Source organism: Sminthopsis crassicaudata, chromosome 3 (assembly GCF_048593235.1).
Source record: "Sminthopsis crassicaudata isolate SCR6 chromosome 3, ASM4859323v1, whole genome shotgun sequence".
NCBI classification, from domain to species: Eukaryota; Metazoa; Chordata; class Mammalia; order Dasyuromorphia; family Dasyuridae; genus Sminthopsis; species Sminthopsis crassicaudata.
The window spans coordinates 595,928,978-595,947,386 of NC_133619.1; the positions used below are offsets into that span (position 1 = coordinate 595,928,978).

At 41.6% G+C, this 18,409-nt stretch overlaps 1 protein-coding gene across 1 annotated transcript in view; it reads left to right on the forward strand.

The window, feature by feature from the left end:
• Positions 1–1,760: 1,760 nt before the first annotated feature.
• Positions 1,761–18,409, forward strand: part of CTPS1 (CTP synthase 1) — a 77,180-nt gene continuing 60,531 nt past the window's right edge. The window contains exons 1-2 of the mRNA XM_074305422.1: positions 1,761–1,922; positions 9,572–9,667. The gene's annotated coding sequence lies outside the window, so the exon portion shown is untranslated. The remainder of the gene's footprint in view (positions 1,923–9,571; positions 9,668–18,409) is intronic.

The following is an 18,409-nucleotide window of genomic DNA, read 5'->3' on the forward strand; positions in this document are numbered from 1 at the left end:
TTGCAACATAATTTGAATCAGATCCTGTCTGAATCTCAAAACAATCCTATGAGAGTATTATTATCCCCTCTTTACAGCTGAGGAAACTGAGACTCAGAAAGATCAAGAATAACAGAGGAAAGATTCAAAATCTGATTTTTGTTACTCTCTCCAATAGTTCATCCATTAAAACTATGGTGTCTCCTTCTGGAAAGTAAGAGGGTGAATTGGATGAGCTTAGAGTCTGTTGTGACAGGCCTAAATTCTAAGATCTCAAGATTCTAGGATTCTATCCTGGTGAAATCTGGTAAGCTAAGCAGCAACAAAGAGATTGGAGCTGTAGTTCTTTGACCCCTGAAGAGATATCTGCTGGGAAACATTTGCCTGACCCTGATGAGTACAATCTTATTGTGTTGTTTTGTTTTGTTTTTTTTTTTTGGAGGGGTGCTCTTTTTTTTTTTTTAACCATATGCAATTCTTCTAAACATGTTTCTATATTCATCATGTTGCACAAGAAAAATCAGATTAAAAAGAGGAAAAAAGCATGAAAAAGGAAAAAAGCAAGCAAACAAACACCACCAACAACAACAAAAATAAATATACTATGCTTTTATCCACATTCAGTCTCCATAGTTCTCTCTCTGGGTACTGATGGCTCTTTCCATCACAAGTCTGTTGGAATTGCCTTGAATCACCTTATTGTTGAAAGAGCCAAATCCTTGACAATTGATCATCACTTAATCTTGATGTTGCTGTGTACAATGTTCTCTTGGTTCTACTCACTTCATTTAGCATCAATTCATTTAAGTCTTTCCAGGCTTTTCTGAAATCATCCTGCTCTTCATTTCGTTTAGAACATTAGTATTTCATTACATTCATTGATATATGATAACTTATTCAGCCATTACCCAGCTGGCATCCACTCAATTTTTAGTTCTTTGTCACCAAAAAAAGGGCCACTACAAATATTTTTGCACAAGTGGATCCTTTTCCCTTTTTTATGTTCTCCTATCTCTTCCTTTTTTCTTCCTCCATCTCTCTTTCCCTTTCCTTCTTCCCCCTTTCCTCCCACTGCTGCCTTCTTTATCTTGCTTTTTCTTCCCCTATTTTCTTCCCTTTTCCTTCTTTCTCCCCTCTTTCTCTTCTCTTTGGGACACAGACCCAATAGAGACACTGCTAGATCAAAGGGGATGCACAGTTTGATAGCCCTTTGGGCATAGTTCCAAATTGCTCTCTAGAATGGTTGGATCAGTTCACAACTCCACCAACAATGTAACAGTGTCCCAATTTTCTCACATCCCCTCAACATTTATCATCTTGTCATCTTAGCCAATCTAGTCTAAAATGTAAAGTGGTCCTAAGAATTGTCTTAATTTACTAGCTGATTACCAACATTTGTAACCTTGATCTGGAGCTTGTAACATCCATCCCTCACATGTTCAAATGGAAAAACAAACAAACAAACAAAAAACCACAGGCTTTGGAGTCCAAGGACCTTGCTTTGAGTCTCAGCACAGCCACTTACTTCCTGTGAGACCTGAGACAAGATCCAGTCTTTCTGATGTACTCTTTTCCCATTCACCATGTGAGGGTTTTGGACAAGATAGTCTCTGAGATCTCTTCACCTTATCTCTGTCATCTTATCATCCTTGCCCTCTGAGAAAAGATGGTGTCTCTGACAGGTGCAGCTTAGAGTTCAGAGACACTGGTTGCCATGGAAACAGAACACAAGTTTCCAGGCAGACAAAGTCCTTCTATGATGTACTAGAAGAGGGAAACCTAAGACTGAAGGTATAAACTGGGAGAAGGGTGGAGTTCATCCACTTTCATTGTTCAATAACAATCAGGGTTCGAAATATACTGCATGTAATGTGACAGGAGATTGGGAGGTGAGACTCTACCTCTAAATTGGCTCCCTGAGGATAGGGATAACCGAATACATGGTAAGGACATTTTTCTTTAATTCAACAAATGTTTATACTAAGCTCCAGACCTATCTTGTGTGGTCCTGGATTGGGTACAGCAGTGCAACCAGACATGCCATTTTCTGACAGCAAGAGTTCACCCTACCAGGGGAGAGAGGGAATGGAGGTAATAAGGCATGATTTCCAAGAGGGTCATTTGCCTTGCTCAGCCTCAATTTTCTCATCTATAAAATAACAAAAAGCTAAAAACAGTTTCAAGGTTTGCAGAATGTTTTACAGTCATCTCACTTGAGCCTCACAACTATAGGAGGCAGGCATGATTATTACACCCATTTGACAAATGGGAAAATTGAGATCACCTCAGTTGACTTGACCAGGATCAATCCAGTACACCAAGATACTTCTTAGAGTAAGCACTTACTTCAATGAATTGTTGTAAGTCTCAAATGAATTAATATATGTAAAGTGCTTTGCAAACTTTGAAGTGCTTTATGAATATGAATTGTCATTCTTGTTATTGTTGTAGTTATTAGTTAAGTTGGACAGAAAGGTAGTTAGGGTATGGTCTTTTTAGTCAGAGAAAGAACCATCACCTGGTTTTCTTGACTAATCACCCCATTTAGGATTTTCTTGGCAAAGACACTGGCATTTGTCATTAAACTCATTTTACAGATGAGAAAACTGAGGCAAACAGAGATACGTGACTTGCTTGGGGTCACACAACTAGTAAGTGTCTGAAGTCATATTTGAACCCATAAATAGTCTTCTTGATTCCAGACCCAGCACTCTACCCACTGCACTATTTAGCTGCCCTGATTTTTTTTTAAAGAACATTAAGTCAAGTCAACAAGTATTTATTAAGGTCCTAACATGTACCAGACATTATGCTGAATAATGGATATACAAAGAAAAGCAAAAGACAGTCCCTGATTTCAAGGAGCACACAGTCCAATGGCAGGGATACAACATGCAAACAGCTATGAACAAATGCCATGGATATGAGATAACTAATAGAGGGAAGGCAGCAGAATTAAGAGAGATTGAGAAGATCTTCTTAAAGCAGGTGGAATTTTAATGAAAACTGGGAGGAAGCCAAGCTAAAACATTTCTTAGAAGCAAAGACAATTTAGGAAATATTCAAGAGTTCAGGAAGAGGTGTGAGCAGCTGAAGGATCCTCTCCATGCTTCCTTCCTCCAGGAATAAAGACAATCCTAGGTTCAAAAACTTTTTGGGGGAAGTATAAGTTCTGCCATATTCTACCAAACTGGAAAGGCTCTGATTGCAAGCTGGGAAACGTTTGTCTGTCTGTCCTTCATTTAAGGTCCAGTCTAGGTAGTTTGCTTGAGATTCATCACTAGAAGATGTGCCATTTGTGAATATATTTTTGATTATAGGAATACATGAAGGGCAGCTAAATGATTCAGTAGATAAGAGTGCTGGTCTGAAGCATGAAAACTCATCTTCATGAGTTCAGATCCAGCTTCAGATATATATTAACAATGTGATTCTGGGCAAGTCATTTTACCCTATTTGTCTCAGTTTTCTCATCTGTCAACTGAGCTTGAAAAGAAAATGACAAACCACTTCAGTATCTTTGCCAAGAAAACTCCAAATGAGATTATCAAGAGTCAGAAACAATTATAAAATCAAAGACTTAAACATCAGCAACAACTCATAAAGATCCAAATAGAAGGCTTTGATCTACATTGTTACCAGGTATACCCACATCATGGGTACCAGGGTAAAAACATTGACTTTAGAGTAAAAGGACTGGATTAGAGATCTTTCTCTGATGCTTGTGACACATGGGCAAGGCACTCAAGTAGAAGATTTAGCTAATACCAGATGTGCTGGGGAAAGAAGTCCAATGTTAAGAGTATAAAATGAGGGTTTTTTTTGTTTTATTATTTTATAACAACCAGTAATCAATATTTTAAAAATAGCATGTGATCTGAAGAGAGATTGGGAGGTGAAGATCTCCCTCCAGAATGGCTCCCTGAAGATGGGGATAATCAAAAATATGGTAAAGATCACTCCCTCGAACCCAGTTTCCTCATCTGTAAAAGGAGAAGGGAGGTCTGAACCAGAAAGACTCCAAGGTCCTTGGATTTTGGCTCATTCTGGAGTAGTGTGGCCTTGTCAATAAAGCAGGTAAAAGGACTTGGCTAAGGTCATACAAATCATACTTTAGATCCTATGGACCTATAAGGAGGTCAGGTATTAAATGCCCACTTTGACTCCTAGCTCCCAACCCCTTTCCACATTTTTCCCAGTCCTTCCTTTGACCAAAGCCTGATTGGGTATAATGTGAGAGTCTCCACTATCCAAGGCAAAGTCGTGTTTCTTTTTTGAGGACCATTGAGAGAATCTCGGAAAAGAACCCAGTACTCTGACAATTTTGCATCTTAGATTCCTTGAGATTTCACTTCTTAGAGGGCTAAATCAAGGGGTTTTTAATCATGTTTATGTCATGGACCCCTTTGGCAGTTTGGGAGAAGTCTCTGCACCTTTTTCATAAGCATATTTCAAAAACATAAAACAAAATACATGGTGGGAAAGGAAACCAATTGTAATGAAAATCATCAAAATCTTTCTTTAAAAACAATGAAATTCATGGACCTTACATGAAGAGCTCCTAGGTAAAAATGATCTCCAATGTCCCTTACAAAGCTATCTATTTTTCTAGCCAGTCCTGTCCAATTTCTTCCCTGGACAAATGTCCAGAACACTCAAGTAGATTTGCTGAAGCTGACATGATTTGTTAAAGGAAGCCAAACACTGTAGTGTATAGGGCATGAAATCAGGGACCTTTGAGTTCAAAAAAGAGCACATCCCTCCCTGGATTTTTGTGGGATTGTTGGCAAGTGATTTCAAAACATTAAAGTGCTATAGAAACATCAGTTATTGTGAGCTTCTATCATTATGCTGATGGTGGAACCAAGCCTTCCGACATCCAAGGCCCAACATTTGAGTTTGGGACATTTGAGTGTCCCATTTGAGGGACACTCAAATAATCTACTTCTCTAGGAAAAAAAAAAAAACTATAGCAAGTTCTTTAATCGTAGGTGGATTTTTTAATACCAATGTGGGTGATTGAGTGGTACTCCAAAGACCACTGATTTGATTCAGGCAAGTACTCCAATCTGTCCAATCCAATAAACACTTATTAAGAGCCTTTTACGGACTAAGAGGCAGTTAGGTGACTTAGTGGATAGAGCATTGAGCTTAAAGTCAGGAAGGCCTGAGTTCAATTCCGGCCTCAGACACTTGCTAGCTGCATGATCCTGGGCAAGTTACTTAACCCTGTTTGCTGCCTCAGTTTCCTTATCTGTCAAATGAGCTAGAGAAGGAAATGGCAAAATATTCCAATATCTTTGCCAAGAAAATTCCAAATGGGAGTTGGAAATGACTTAAAGGACTGAACAGTGACAACAAATGTATATGAAATGTCCATTTTATTTGGTATCTAATTCTTATTTTAAAAATTAAGGAAAAAAATCCAGAGGTGATTAGTGGTAAAATGAGGAAGGGATACATTTCAAGAAGGGGAGGCACTGGGCAAAGGGAAAGGCTGATGCAAGAGATGAAACACACAAAGTCTGGAGAAAACACATGTAAGCTTAGCTGAACTATATAGTAGAAAATGCAAAACTGAGTAATATTGATCAGTCTAGAAGCTTAGGTGGAAGTCTGTGAAATAGGGAGCATTTAAACAGTGCTTTAAGGTTCACAAAGTGCTTTACAAATATTATTTCATTTTATCTTCACATCAACCCTGGGAGATGCTATAACCGTCTCCATGTTTTTAGATGAGGAAACTGAGTCAGACAGAGATAAAGTGACTTGCCCAGTGGCACCCAATCTACTAAGTGTCTGTTGCAGTGCTCAGAGTCAATTCTTCCTGATTCTAAATCCATCATTCAATCTTCTATACCACCCAGAAGCTCCTAGTGAAATACATAAACGCCAAACTGAGAAGTGCCTATTTAATCCTAGAGGCAGTAAAGTCACTAAAGGTGCTAAAGCAGATGTATAGACTTGTATTTGAGAAAGATTATTTTGACAGTTGTGTAGAGGGAAAGCCCATTCATCAAGTTGTCATTATAGACCTGATGAGGTCTATGCTTCCTGGGTAGTGTGTAGGAAAGAACGAGGAACTCAGGTCTTCCTGACTTCAGATGTTATGGAAATAAATATATGTAAGAGTTGGCAACAGACTGAATGTGGAGATTTTGAAAAAGGAAAAAATGGAAACTTGTAGCGTGCTCTCCTGGCAGTTACAATTACTAGTCTGTCCTAGACCCACCAGAGCACCTTTGACCACTGTCCTCTGCAGTGTGAACTCTACCCGGCTCGCCTCCTCTGAGGCCTTCTAAGGTCTCTGGCCACAATCTCTTGAATCTATAGCTTAATAACCGGTAGCGCACTCAAGAACAACCACGTGTAATCTTAAAAGCCTTTATTATACCTACTCACATAATGCCCTAACTGATGCCCTGACTTGTTGGTTCCCTGGTGAACACCTGGTCAGAAGACCCATGTGTTCACTACCAAAACCCTTACCTCTTTCGGCTACCCATCTTGGCTTGGCCACCCAGGCTAGGAGCCAGAGTGAAGAGCACCAGGTTAAAGAGGGCGGTTGCTGCCTGCAGTGGGCTTACATAGGGCCTGTGAGGTCACACACACAGCCAATCAGCGAGAGAGTCACCCATTACGAAGCTATCTCAATATGGCCAGGATCCCGCCCAAGGGCAGTCCTAATATCCACAGAAATTATTTCCGGGCCTCAATCTCCCGATGCACTGTGTCCTCCCATTTAAAGGGCCCTTACAGAAACTCAATTTCAAACTTGGGTAACTGGAAAGATGCAAGGCCTTAAATCAAAATGGAAATTTTGGAGGAGGAATGGGTTAAAGGGGAAGATACATTTGGATACATTATGTCTGAAATGGGGACATCTAAATAGAGAGTTCCTGCAAGTACTTAGTGACATGGAACATGATCAAGTTCAGGAAAGTATAGAGCACTGAATTAGGGAATCATCTACATGCATACTGGAATAAGCATTTATATAGCATCGACTTATGTGTCAGGCACTCTAAGTGCCTTACAAATATTATCTTATTTACACCTCATTGTTGAAACTTTAGGACCTTGTGAGATTTCTGAGACTGTGTAAAGGTAGAAGAAAAGGAATCTAAGGGGCAGCTAGGTGCCACAATGGATAGAGCACCAGCCCTGAAGTCAGGAGAACCTGAGTTCAAATCTGGTCTCAGACACTTAACCTTCCTAGCTGTGTGACCCTGGGCAAGTCACTTAACACCAGCCTCAAAAAAAAAAAAAAAAAAAAAAAAAAAACCTAAAAATGACTTTGCAGAATTTTCCAGAAGAAAAATAGAATGAACACCTACAGAGTGGAGTAGTGGGACAAAGGAACAAGCATTTATTAAGTATCTACTATATGCCAGTCACTGTGCTAAAGACTGCTTTATTGCCATCTCATCTGATTCTCACAACAGTGCCAGGAGGAAGTGGTCAACCCTGTCAAACATTGAAGACTATTATTATAGAGGGAGGAAATCTGAAGGAAAAAAAATAGCAACTGAGTTCACTTTTCTCTCTAAAGAGGCAGTTTCCATCTTCATTCCTTAGTAGATGGCCTAATGAGCTCCTCTGTTCCAGGGTATAATCTCAGTTCTGCTGGTCATGAGGTTTGAATGGCCAAGTCAGATCAGTAATGAGCCGGTTTCAGGTTTATAAAAGCTTTCCCCAACAAACCATATGGGGTAGATTAGGGAGTATTAGGCTCTTCATTGGACAGTTGAGGAACCCATGTCCCAAAGCAGTAAGATCATATAACTAGTGAAACCAACAGGATTTTTGGTCAATTACTGATTGGATTGAGTGGCCTATGAGGTCCCTTCCAATTCAAAGATTGTGATTTTTGTAAAAGTTTGGAACTAGAAGGCAAATTCCAGATTCTATGATTGACTGACTGCTGGTCCCCATTTTCTCTACATCAGGGTGGCTCTTAACTCATTAAACAGAATCACAGAAAACTAGATAATTTGTGAATCAGATCCCAATTCTTTGTTTTGTACAGAGTCCATGAAACTGCAACAAATAGAAATTAAGTTTACTTGAAAAATAAAACAGGGTGAGAGGTGCCATGGAATATGGCAAGAGACTAAGAGCCAGAAGATCTGAGTTCAAGTACCCTGCTCTTCCTTGATTCTCAATGCCATTGACCAAATCACTTGTCCTCTCCAGTTTTCCATTGACCTTTAAAGGTTATTCCCAGATCTGGCACATGATGAATCATCCATTGACTTGGTACAAAAACAGAGAACAAAAAGTACCTTCCTGTTGGGCTCCTGCCCTGCCCTGCCTTATCCTCAGACGTCAATGTCTTAGCTACCAGACAGCAGAGGACCCCCAGCTTACTTCCATCAGCCTGACCCTGGAGACAACTCCAAATTCAAGGAATTTACCTCTCTAGAAAGACCCTACAGATTGGTAGTGATTAAAAACATAGTGATTGGTTCATTTGAAAATGAATTTGGAAGCAAAAATCTATTAGCATTTAAAATGAAGAAAAATAAAAGACTACAGGCTGCTCCTTTGGGCTCCATCTGTTCTTCATTTTTGCTAACAGGAAAAGCCCTGCTTCCAGATTCAATTGTATAAGTTTCCAAAACACTGGCTATCCTTGGGTTATTTTGGGAGACCTTGTGGGGGTAAGAATAGGAGCCCTAGATTTGGGATTACTGGGCCCACTTCTAAATATGCCAAGATTGTTAATGACTACCTGGGTGACTTTAGGTCAGTCACTTTTTTTCTCTGACCCTTGGTTTCCCTAATAAACTAAATGGTATCTAAGGTTTCTTCCCACTCCATTCCTATGGATCTAAGATTTCATTGCAATTCTTTTTTCACCTAGCATAGTGCTTGACACAGAGTAGGCCTTTAAATGTTTGTTGAATTTGAACCTGTAGGGGTCCTTCTAGCTTTAATAATAATATCTCACTTTTTAATAGCATTTTAAAGTTTGTAAAGCATCTCACTAAATGCATTAACATGATACAAAAGCAGGTGTAATGGGGATCTTCCCATGAAATGTTGAAAGCAATGTCTAAGCACCAAGGGTGTTTGTTAACTTGGTGGGACATTGCTATTCCTTCTACCTTGTACAAGAAGAGGACAGGCCTCAGAACTAAGGTCCCAAAGGAGCAGATCTAGGGAAGCTACTGCTGTTTTTTGTCCCATCTATATCTGAAATTTGTCTACCTTTTGATGATCTGTGGTCAGTTGGTTAAGAACTTCTGAACTATTCTTTCAGGGGTCCCTTACAACTCTAACAGAGATTCTAGTAGATAACAAACTGAGATTCTATAGAGTATAAAAATGATGTTAACAACTCACACTGTATGAAGCCAGCCAGAGACTTTGCTGGTCAGCTTGGGAGAGGACCAGAGTCTTTTTTAAACTTTTAAGTCACAGCAGCATGTTTATGTTGGAGTCCATTATAGCACTGGGAAGCTTTTAAGCAGAGAAAACTCTTACAGAGGGACTATGAACCTCTGGGAAATTAAATATTCATAATTGTGCGCTAACCACCTGAAGTGTGATAACAACTAACAGGTCATGTCTGTATGTTTCATGGCAGGAGCCAAGGAAAGAGTGTACCAGAGGTGGCTCTCCTACAAGTGAGGCAATCTGGCAGTGAGACCCTGCCTCCTGAAGCAACGCCCAGATCTCACAGGTAAAATGAACAGTCCTGACGTGTGCCAGGTGTTACAGGACACTTTTGTTTGTCTGGGGCAAGTCCTCTGTCTCACCGGCTGTAAGGTCTATGTGTTGACTCAAGCTTCCATCATGCCCATGCCTGGGAACAAGGGCACACAGTGTGTGGAAGTTATAGATGATACTCTAGGGTTGGCCAGAAATTATACACAGACTAAAGTTTGGTGTATCTACAAAAATGTAGGACTTCTAGATATGATCATAGGTATATCTCCTGTTATTTAGAGCTGGAAAGAACTGAATTTTTTTTCTAAATCCTTGATTAGATTGCTTTCTGTTTGGTTTTATATCACTTTTGTTTCCTAATGTAACCCTCCTTTTTGTCCTTCTCAAAGAGTCATTATATTTTTTTAAAAAATTGAAAAGAGAGAAAGAGACAGAAAGAGAAAAAGAGGAAAGAAGAAAGGAAGAAAGGAAGGAGGGAAGGAAGGAGGGAAAGAAGGAAGGAAGGAGGGAAAGAAGGAAGGAAGGAGGGAAAGAAGGAAGGAAGGGAGGAAGGAAGGAAGGGAGGAAGGGAAGGAAGGAAAGAGGGAAGGAAAGAGGGAAGGAAGGAGGAAGGAAGGAAGGAGGGAATGAAGGAAGGAGGGAAGGAGGGTAGGAAGGAAGGAAGGAAGGAAGGGAAAGAGGGAAGGAAGGAAGGAGGGAAGGAGGGAAGGAAGGAAGAAAGGAAGGAAGGAGGGAAGGAAATAATGAAGGAAGGAAGGAGGAAAGGAAGGAAGGAAGGAAGGAGGAAAGGAAGGAAGGAAGGAAGGGAGGAAGGAGGAAAGGAAGGAAGGAAGGAAGGAAGGAAGGAAGGAAGGAAGGAAGGAAGGAAGGAAGGAAGGAAGGAAGGAAGGAAGGAAGGAAGGAAGGAAGGGAGGGAGGGAGGGAGGGAGGGAAGGAGAGAGGGAGGGAGGGAGGGAGGGAGGGAAGGAAGGAGGGAAGGAAGGAAGGAAGGAATGAGGGAAGGAAGGAAGGAGGGAAGGAAGGAAGGAAGGAATGAGGGAAGGAAGGAAGGAAGGAAGGAAGGAAGGAAGGAAGGAAGGGAGGGAGGGAGGGAGGGAGGGAGGGAAGGAAGGAAGGAAGGAAGGAAGGAAGGAAGGAAGGAAGGAAGGAAGGAAGGAAGGAAGGAAGGAAGGAAGGAAGGAAGGAAGGAAGGAAGGAAGGAAGGAAGGAAGGAAGGAAGGAAGGAAGGAAGGAAGGAAGGGAGGGAGGGAGGGAGGGAAGGAGGGAGGGAAGGAAGGAAGGAAGGAGGGAAGGAAGGAAGGAAGGAAGGAAGGAAGGAAGGAAGGAAGGAAGGAAGGGAGGGAAGGAGGGAGGGAAGGAAGGAAGGGAGGGAGGGAGGGAAGGAGGGAGGGAAGGAAGGAAGGAAGGAGGGAAGGAAGGAAGGGAGGGAGGGAGAGAGAAGGAAGGAGAGGGAGGGAGGGAAGAAAAATTCAGCAACACTAACCAAGACACAAATAAAACGTGAAATTAAGGATTGTTCCACACCCATAATCCCCCAGCTACCACAAGGGAGGGAGCCCAATATAGAACATTCTTGCGTCTCCTCTTCAGAGCCAAGTTTGCTTATTCTGTGTAATGACTAACAACAGCGCGCATTTCTATAGTATTGTAGGTTTTGCAAAACATTTCCCCTAGTTTGAGCCCCCGGCCCCCCCGCAGCCCTGGGGTGAGGTCTCCGTGACTCTCCTCCTGCTGAAGCAGCAAGAGCGCTGCAGTCCCAGGCCACAGAACTAACGTTGGATTCGAGCCCAGGCCTTCCCGGCTCCGCCTGCAGCGTTCCTCCCGGAGGTCTCCCGTTGTACAGAGTAGGGTTTCACTGGTTTCAGAACAGAAACCACCTGCTCTAATTGCCGCATTTTAGACTCTGACACCCGAGTCTCCGATTAAACCTCCTGCCCCCTCCCCGAAGGTACAAAGGACAAACAAGGTTTTCTCCGAGGGCCCTCCGCGCTGCCCGGCTCTGACTCGGCCTTGTTCCATTCACACGTCTCCGCTTCTGTAGAGAAACTAACGCTGCGGGTGTTGCGGCTGCGGTTGCGGTTGTGGTTGTTGGTTCTTCACTGCAGATCAGTGAAGAAGAAAAGTGCTCCAGTCTCCCAGAGTCCCCGCTTGCGTGTGCGGGGCGCTAGGTGGCGCCACAGTGCAGTGCTGGCCTGGCGGGGGAGGACTATCTTCCTGCGCTCAGATTTGGCCGCGCCGCCCTTGCTAGGTCACTCTTTCCCGCGTACCTCAGTTTTCTCATCTGTAAAATGAGTTGGAAAAGGAAGTGGCGAACACTCCAACATCTTTGCCAGAAAATCCCCAATGGGGTCGCAGGGATGGGATAGAAATGACCGAACAGGGAAGAAAAACCCGGCCGCACAACTAAAAAATCCCGATCTGGAGGGAAGGAAGTCTGCCTCTTCCGATACTTTTACTCCTTTTTTCAGTGTTCCTCACTGCTTTTTAAAAATCCTCGCTGTCATTTCCTAACACTTCTTCCTAGTAGAAAGTAGCAAGTTATTCTAACAATGTTTGTGCAGCATTTTAAATTTTGCAAAGTAATTGTTACTTTGTAATTGTGTTAGCTCACACAACCTGGGGGGGAAGGAGGTGCTATTATTAATCCCATTTTACAGATAAGGAAACTGAGGCAGAAAGTGGTTAAGTAAGTTGCCATGAGTCGCACAGCTAATAAGTATCTGAAGTGGGATTCTAGCTTCCATCTTGTGGCCTTCACTTCTGTGCCACTCGCTGTCTATAAATAAATGCTTTCTAACATCTCCCCTCCACCCTTCCTTTTCTGCCACCATCCTGGGCAGGCCTCGCCCCCCATGCCCAGCTTTGGGCTAAGGCGGTTGGTCTTTTTAGTACAATCCTGTCCCAGCTGGAGCCCACCCCCCGCTCAATCGCCAAAGCGATCTTTCCTACTGTTGTTCCGTCAGCTCCCGCCGCTGTTCGGTGGCCCGGGGATCCCACTCAGTCCCGGAAGACTGTGGACAGAAAATGCCACCTGCATCGGGAATGAATGCACCGAATGCAAATCTTTTTCTGTTTTTGTATCTCTCCCAGGGATTTTCCCTTTTGCTCTGATTTTTCTCTCCCAATATGATTCACAAAGCATTGTGCATTAAAAAATAAATAAATTTACGAGGGAAAAAAGGATGCTCTCGGAAAAACCCGGAAAGTCTCCCGTGAGCTCACGCAAAGTGAAACGTACTGTGTACAAAGTAATGGCTATGAATGACTTTGTTATTCTCAGCAGTACAACCATCCAAGACTGCTCTGACGAAAAATGCTGTCCACATCCAGAGAAAGAACTGATTGTGTCGATGCAGATTGAATACAGATTTATTTTTCTTGTGGGATTTTTTTTTTTGGGGGGGGGGTGGAAACCTGTTTCTTCCCCCACAACATGATCTTTATAGAAATGTTTTGCATAACTTTATATGTCCCTTCTCAAGGTGGGGGAGGGGGAGCAGGGAGGAAGAGAAAGAATCTAGAACTCAAAGTTTTAAAAACAAAAGTAAAAAAATTATTTTACATCTAACAGAGAAAATAATATAAAAAAAAGAAAAAATGATATTCCTAAAATTAAAGTCTGACCATGTTATTCCACCTAGACCCCTACTCAATAAACTCTAAGGCTCCCTATCCCTTTCAGGATCAAGTAAAATCCTCTGACATTCAAATTCTTTCAAACCCTGGCTCTCTCCCACCTTTCCCATTCTCTTGTACCTTATTCACTCTCATATGCTATCCATCTGGTGACCCTGGCCTTTTTGCTGTTCCTCATACAAGACATTCCACTCTAGGCCTTTTTGCTGGCTCTCCCTTATGCTTTGAATGACCCTCTCATCTCCACCTCCTGGAATCTCTGATTTCCTTCAAGTCCCAGCTGAAAAATCACTACCTATGGGAAACTCTTACCAACCCCCCTTGAAGATAGTGTTTTCTCTGTCTTGACAATCTCCCATTTATCCTGTCTATAACCTGTCTGGACATTTGTGTTTGTATGTTGTCTCCCTCCTTAGATTGTAAGCTCTCTGAGGGCAGGGACTGTCTCTTGCTTCTTTTTGCAGCTCTGGCTCCTCGGCTCTGTGCCTACCCCTCATTTATTATTGTTGTTCTTCAGGACCCACGGACTCGCCAATGCTGTTGTAGGGTTTTCTTGGTAAAGATCCTGGAGTGGTTTGGCATTGCCTTCTCAGGGTCTTCCTGACTGCAGGCCTAGCTTTCTATCCACTGAGCTACCCGGCTGCCTCTAGTAGGCCTGACTTTTGATGACCCCATTTGGGGTTTTCCTGGCAAAGATAGTGGATTGGTTTGTCATTTCTTTCCCCTGTTCTCAAGACTTCAATCCTTACCATAGTTTTCAAGCTGCAGCTTTAAGAGTTCTGAATCTCTGCCAAAATGATATTTCCATAGTACTTCAAGGCTGCAAAGCACTTTCTTCTCAACAACCAGGTGACCTGGGGGTCCATTCCAGGATGAGAAAACTGAGGCACAGAGCAGTGTGAAGTGGCTCCCCTGTGACCCCAATGTGGGAATAGAGACAGGCATCCAGGTTTCCTGGCTCCAGATCCTGCATTCTTTCATACCCCAGCATCCTCTCAACTCCAGGTCATCAGCAGATCCCTCAGATAAGGTTTAAAACCCATATCCGATGAATATCTCTCATCCTAGAGTACTAGGGAAGCTAAATATCATTTAAACAAAGGTGTTTGGGGGGTTTTAGGGGCTGATTAATTTTAAACTACCATCATGTGCAAGTGAGAACTATGTGCTAATTATGTGAGACACAGCACTGGGAACTGGAGGGCATAGTTTAATATCCTATGAGTCAAATGAGCTTTTTCACATTCCAGTTTTAAGAGGAGTCTTTTAAGTGAATATGGCACTAATGAAGGGGGTTTGAGTCCCAGCTCTAGGAGCCTGAAAATTATCTCTTAGATATATCTTAGATACAGCTGTCTGGAGCCTAGTCTCAGTTTGAAGCCAGTGCCTGAAAAAAAGACAAAGTTGTATTCCTGACTCCACTGTTGACTCACTAGATAAAGATGTTATAGAATCAGAGGTTCACAGCATGTCAGGGCTGAAAGGGAACTTGGATGCCATCTGCATCTCTGGGTTGGAGAAGTAGCATGCTATGATGAAAAGAGCATGGGCTTTGGAGTCATAGGACTTTGATTCATTTACATCTTGTGATCTTGGGCAGTCACTTCACTTTGCTGGGCCTCAGTGTCCCCATCTGCAAAATGAAGGGATTAGACTAGATGGCCTCTAAGGTCTCTTCTGGAGTTCAATGTGTCTAGGATCCTAGTCTAATATGCCTATTTTACAGATGAGGATAACAGGCTCAAAAAGGAGGAAGTACGTGCCTGAAGCCACTCACATAGCCAAGTAGAAAATCCAGAATTCATACTCAATTCTTCTCTCTCTTAAATCTAATGCTCTTCTTGTCCCAATTTAGATGAATTGCTCTCTCAATAGATTGTAATGTGCCAGAAGCTCATTAGCTAACCAGTATGTATCAGAGGATCATAAGATCATAGATTTAAACCCAGGATGGATTTTAGAGGTCTTTTGGTCTCACCACATTTTGTACATGAGTTCCAGAGGCATCCACTTGCCCATTGTTATAAGGAATATGGTCAAGATTTGAACTCCAGAGGCTCTGAACCCAGATTCAGTATCTATTTCAGCCTGTATGGAGGCCTTGTTTCCCCAAAAGTAAAACAAAGACAAGAACATTTTGAGAACTCTGCACTCCTTTGTTTCCAAAGCCAGAGAGCTATAAAGAATGTCCGCTTTTCTTGGCACTCATTAGTCATGGTTAAATGGACCCACATAAGCCCCATCTTTGTGGTGTAGATTTTGTAACTGGCCAGACAGGTCAAAACATTCAAAAGCTAATTCCAAAGATGTGAGGCACATAATTATTCCTCATTACAGCTCCTTATTAGAGAGCCTCCCAGAAGAGGCTAGAGGACCAGCTGTGTGAACTATGGGGTAGTCAGATAACCCACAGGATGGGAGGTTGAGCTCACAAAGATGCCAAATCAGATGAAAGTCAGCCCAGTCTTTTTTAGAACTATGAAAAATGTAAATGTATTACTTCTCTCTCTTGTCTGACATAAGAAAGTATAATACCTAAGAAGGAAGCCCAATAGAGTTGGGTAGGATATTATTTCCTTCTCAGGATTTACATCCCCAGTATGAGTAGAGTACTTGAAGCATGGTAGGCACTCAATAAATATTGATTAATTTGGGAATCAGAGGACCTGGATTCAAATCTCAGACTTGACTAATTATTACTTATACAGTCTGTGAGCTATTCACTGCACACACCTGTCTAAGCCCAACTCAGTTCCGTCACCCATAAAATGAAGCCATTTGCCCAGATCTTTACCAGTCCCAGATCTGTAATCCTTTGATCCCGAGAGTGTCTTCACTTTTGAATCTTAGGACACTGCTGTAGAGTGTAAGTACTGACCCCACTCTCTCAAGACCAAACAAAGCAGATCTCTTTTTAAAAAGTCAAACCTGAAAGGTTTGAAGGTGTCTTTTTTTTCCTCTAATAGCTCAAAGTTTCTACCTACTATTACCTAATTTTAGGGATTCATTGCTAGCACCTTAAGTTCCATTTAATTACTTAACATTTTTTTTAAACAAAGGGATATTTACTTTACATATTGTGAGGGATAGAAAATCCTATCCAAAAATGATTACTCAGAGATCACTCATAGAAAAGCAGAATTATTTATTAGAATCTCGAGAAGCAGACCCCATCCTGGTCTGTGAGCCAGATTCACAGCAGGAGAGAGCCACTCCCTTGAAGATGCTCACAACTTTTATAGATTTCAGACAAAGAACCTTCAAAATCCCACCCTCCATAGGTTGTGATTGGTCACATTTGGTCAGTGGAATGCAGCTGGCAATGTGATTTATAGCTTCTTCGGCCACGTATAGGTTAATCCCTATTTGGGCAAAGGAATGCAGCCTAGGCCTTCACATGACTGGGGCCTATAGGCCTGATTTTACTAGCTAGCAGTCTCTGATCAATATGTGCTTAATCTGTAAGTTCTTCACCATACCTTACTCCACACAATATTGAGCAAGAATAAACGTATATTTCCCCCAACCTTTCTGAGGCACACTCCTCCCTATATCATCTCAGTCTCTGGGAAAGTAGGCTCCAATATTTAGTTGAGGTCCTACACAGCACTTCTCCCACCAAGTTAATGTCCAAATACTGCACAGCTACCAGATAATTCCTTCCATTCAGATGGAGAACTACATGTTGCTCCTGAACATCATCCTGGGTCCCTTCTTGGTCCCTCAGGCACTCAGCCTGGAGTCTGAGTCCCAGATTTCTGTATTCACTTTTACTGACCTTTAGATACTCCCAAGGTCAGAGACTCCTCTCACTTCAGTAAACATCATAAATAAAAGAATCAATGGAGAATCAATTTAAAAAGAATTTTTTTTATTTGTTTTTAACACATTGCTTTATGAACCATGTTGGGAGAGAAAAATTAGAGCAAAAGGGAAAAACCATGGGAGAGATAAAAAACCAGAAAAAATAAGTGAACATGTTGAGTTACATCAAGTCTCCTTAGTTCTTTTTCTGGATGCAGATGGCATTTTCTGTCTAAAGTCCTGGGATTGCTTTAGATCACTGAACCACTGAGAAGAACCAAGTCTGTCATAGTTGATCATTACACATTCTTGCTGTTATTGTGTACAATGTATTCCTGGTTCTGTTTCTTTTGTTCAACATCAGGTCATGTAAATCTTTCTAGATCTTTCTAAAATCAGCTTATTTATCATTTTTATAGAATAATATTCCATTCCTTCATATACTACAAGCTTGTTCAGCCAATTGATGGGCATCTACTCATTTTCCAATTCTTTGCTACTATAAAAAGAGCTGCTACAGACATTTTTGCAAATGTGGGTCCTTTTCCCTCCTTTATGATTTTCTTGGGATACAGACCCAGCACTGCTGGGTCAAAGGGTATGCACAGGCCCCTTTGGGCATAGCTTGTTCTCCAGAATAGTTGTATCATTTCACAACTCCACCAACAATGCATTAGTATTCTAGTTTTCTCACATCCTTTACAACATTTATCATTATCTTTTCCTGTCATCTTAAGACAATCTGAGAGGTATGAGGTGGTACTTCAGAATTGTTTTAATTAGCATTTCTCTAATCAGTAATGATTTAAAGCATTTTTTCATATAACTAGAGAAACTTTCATCATCTGAAAATTGTCTGTTCATATCCTCTGACTACTTATCATTTGGGGAACCTAAACATTTGTTTAACTCCTTACTAAGAGTCAGACACTCTGCTAAGTGCTGAGATTACAAAGAAAATCAAAACAAATGAAAAAAAAACAATCCTGGCTCTTAAGGAGCTTTCAGTCTAATAGGAGGGGGAAGATAGGGATAGAGAGCATACAAACAACTATATATTGATATGATATATACAGAATAACCAGGAGATGATCAACCAAAGAAAGGCACTAGCATTAAAAGATTAGGAAAGGTTTTTTGCAGAAAGTGGAATCTTAGCTGGGACTTGTAGGAAGCCAGGGAAACCAGAAGGGATTCAGGAAGAGGCACAGTCAGGAGATGGGAAGTCAAAGATCATTGAAAGTAGAGTAAGGAAGGAGAGTAAGGAAGAGAGAAAAAAATAAGCTAGAAAGTTGGGAGGCAGCTACATTCAAAT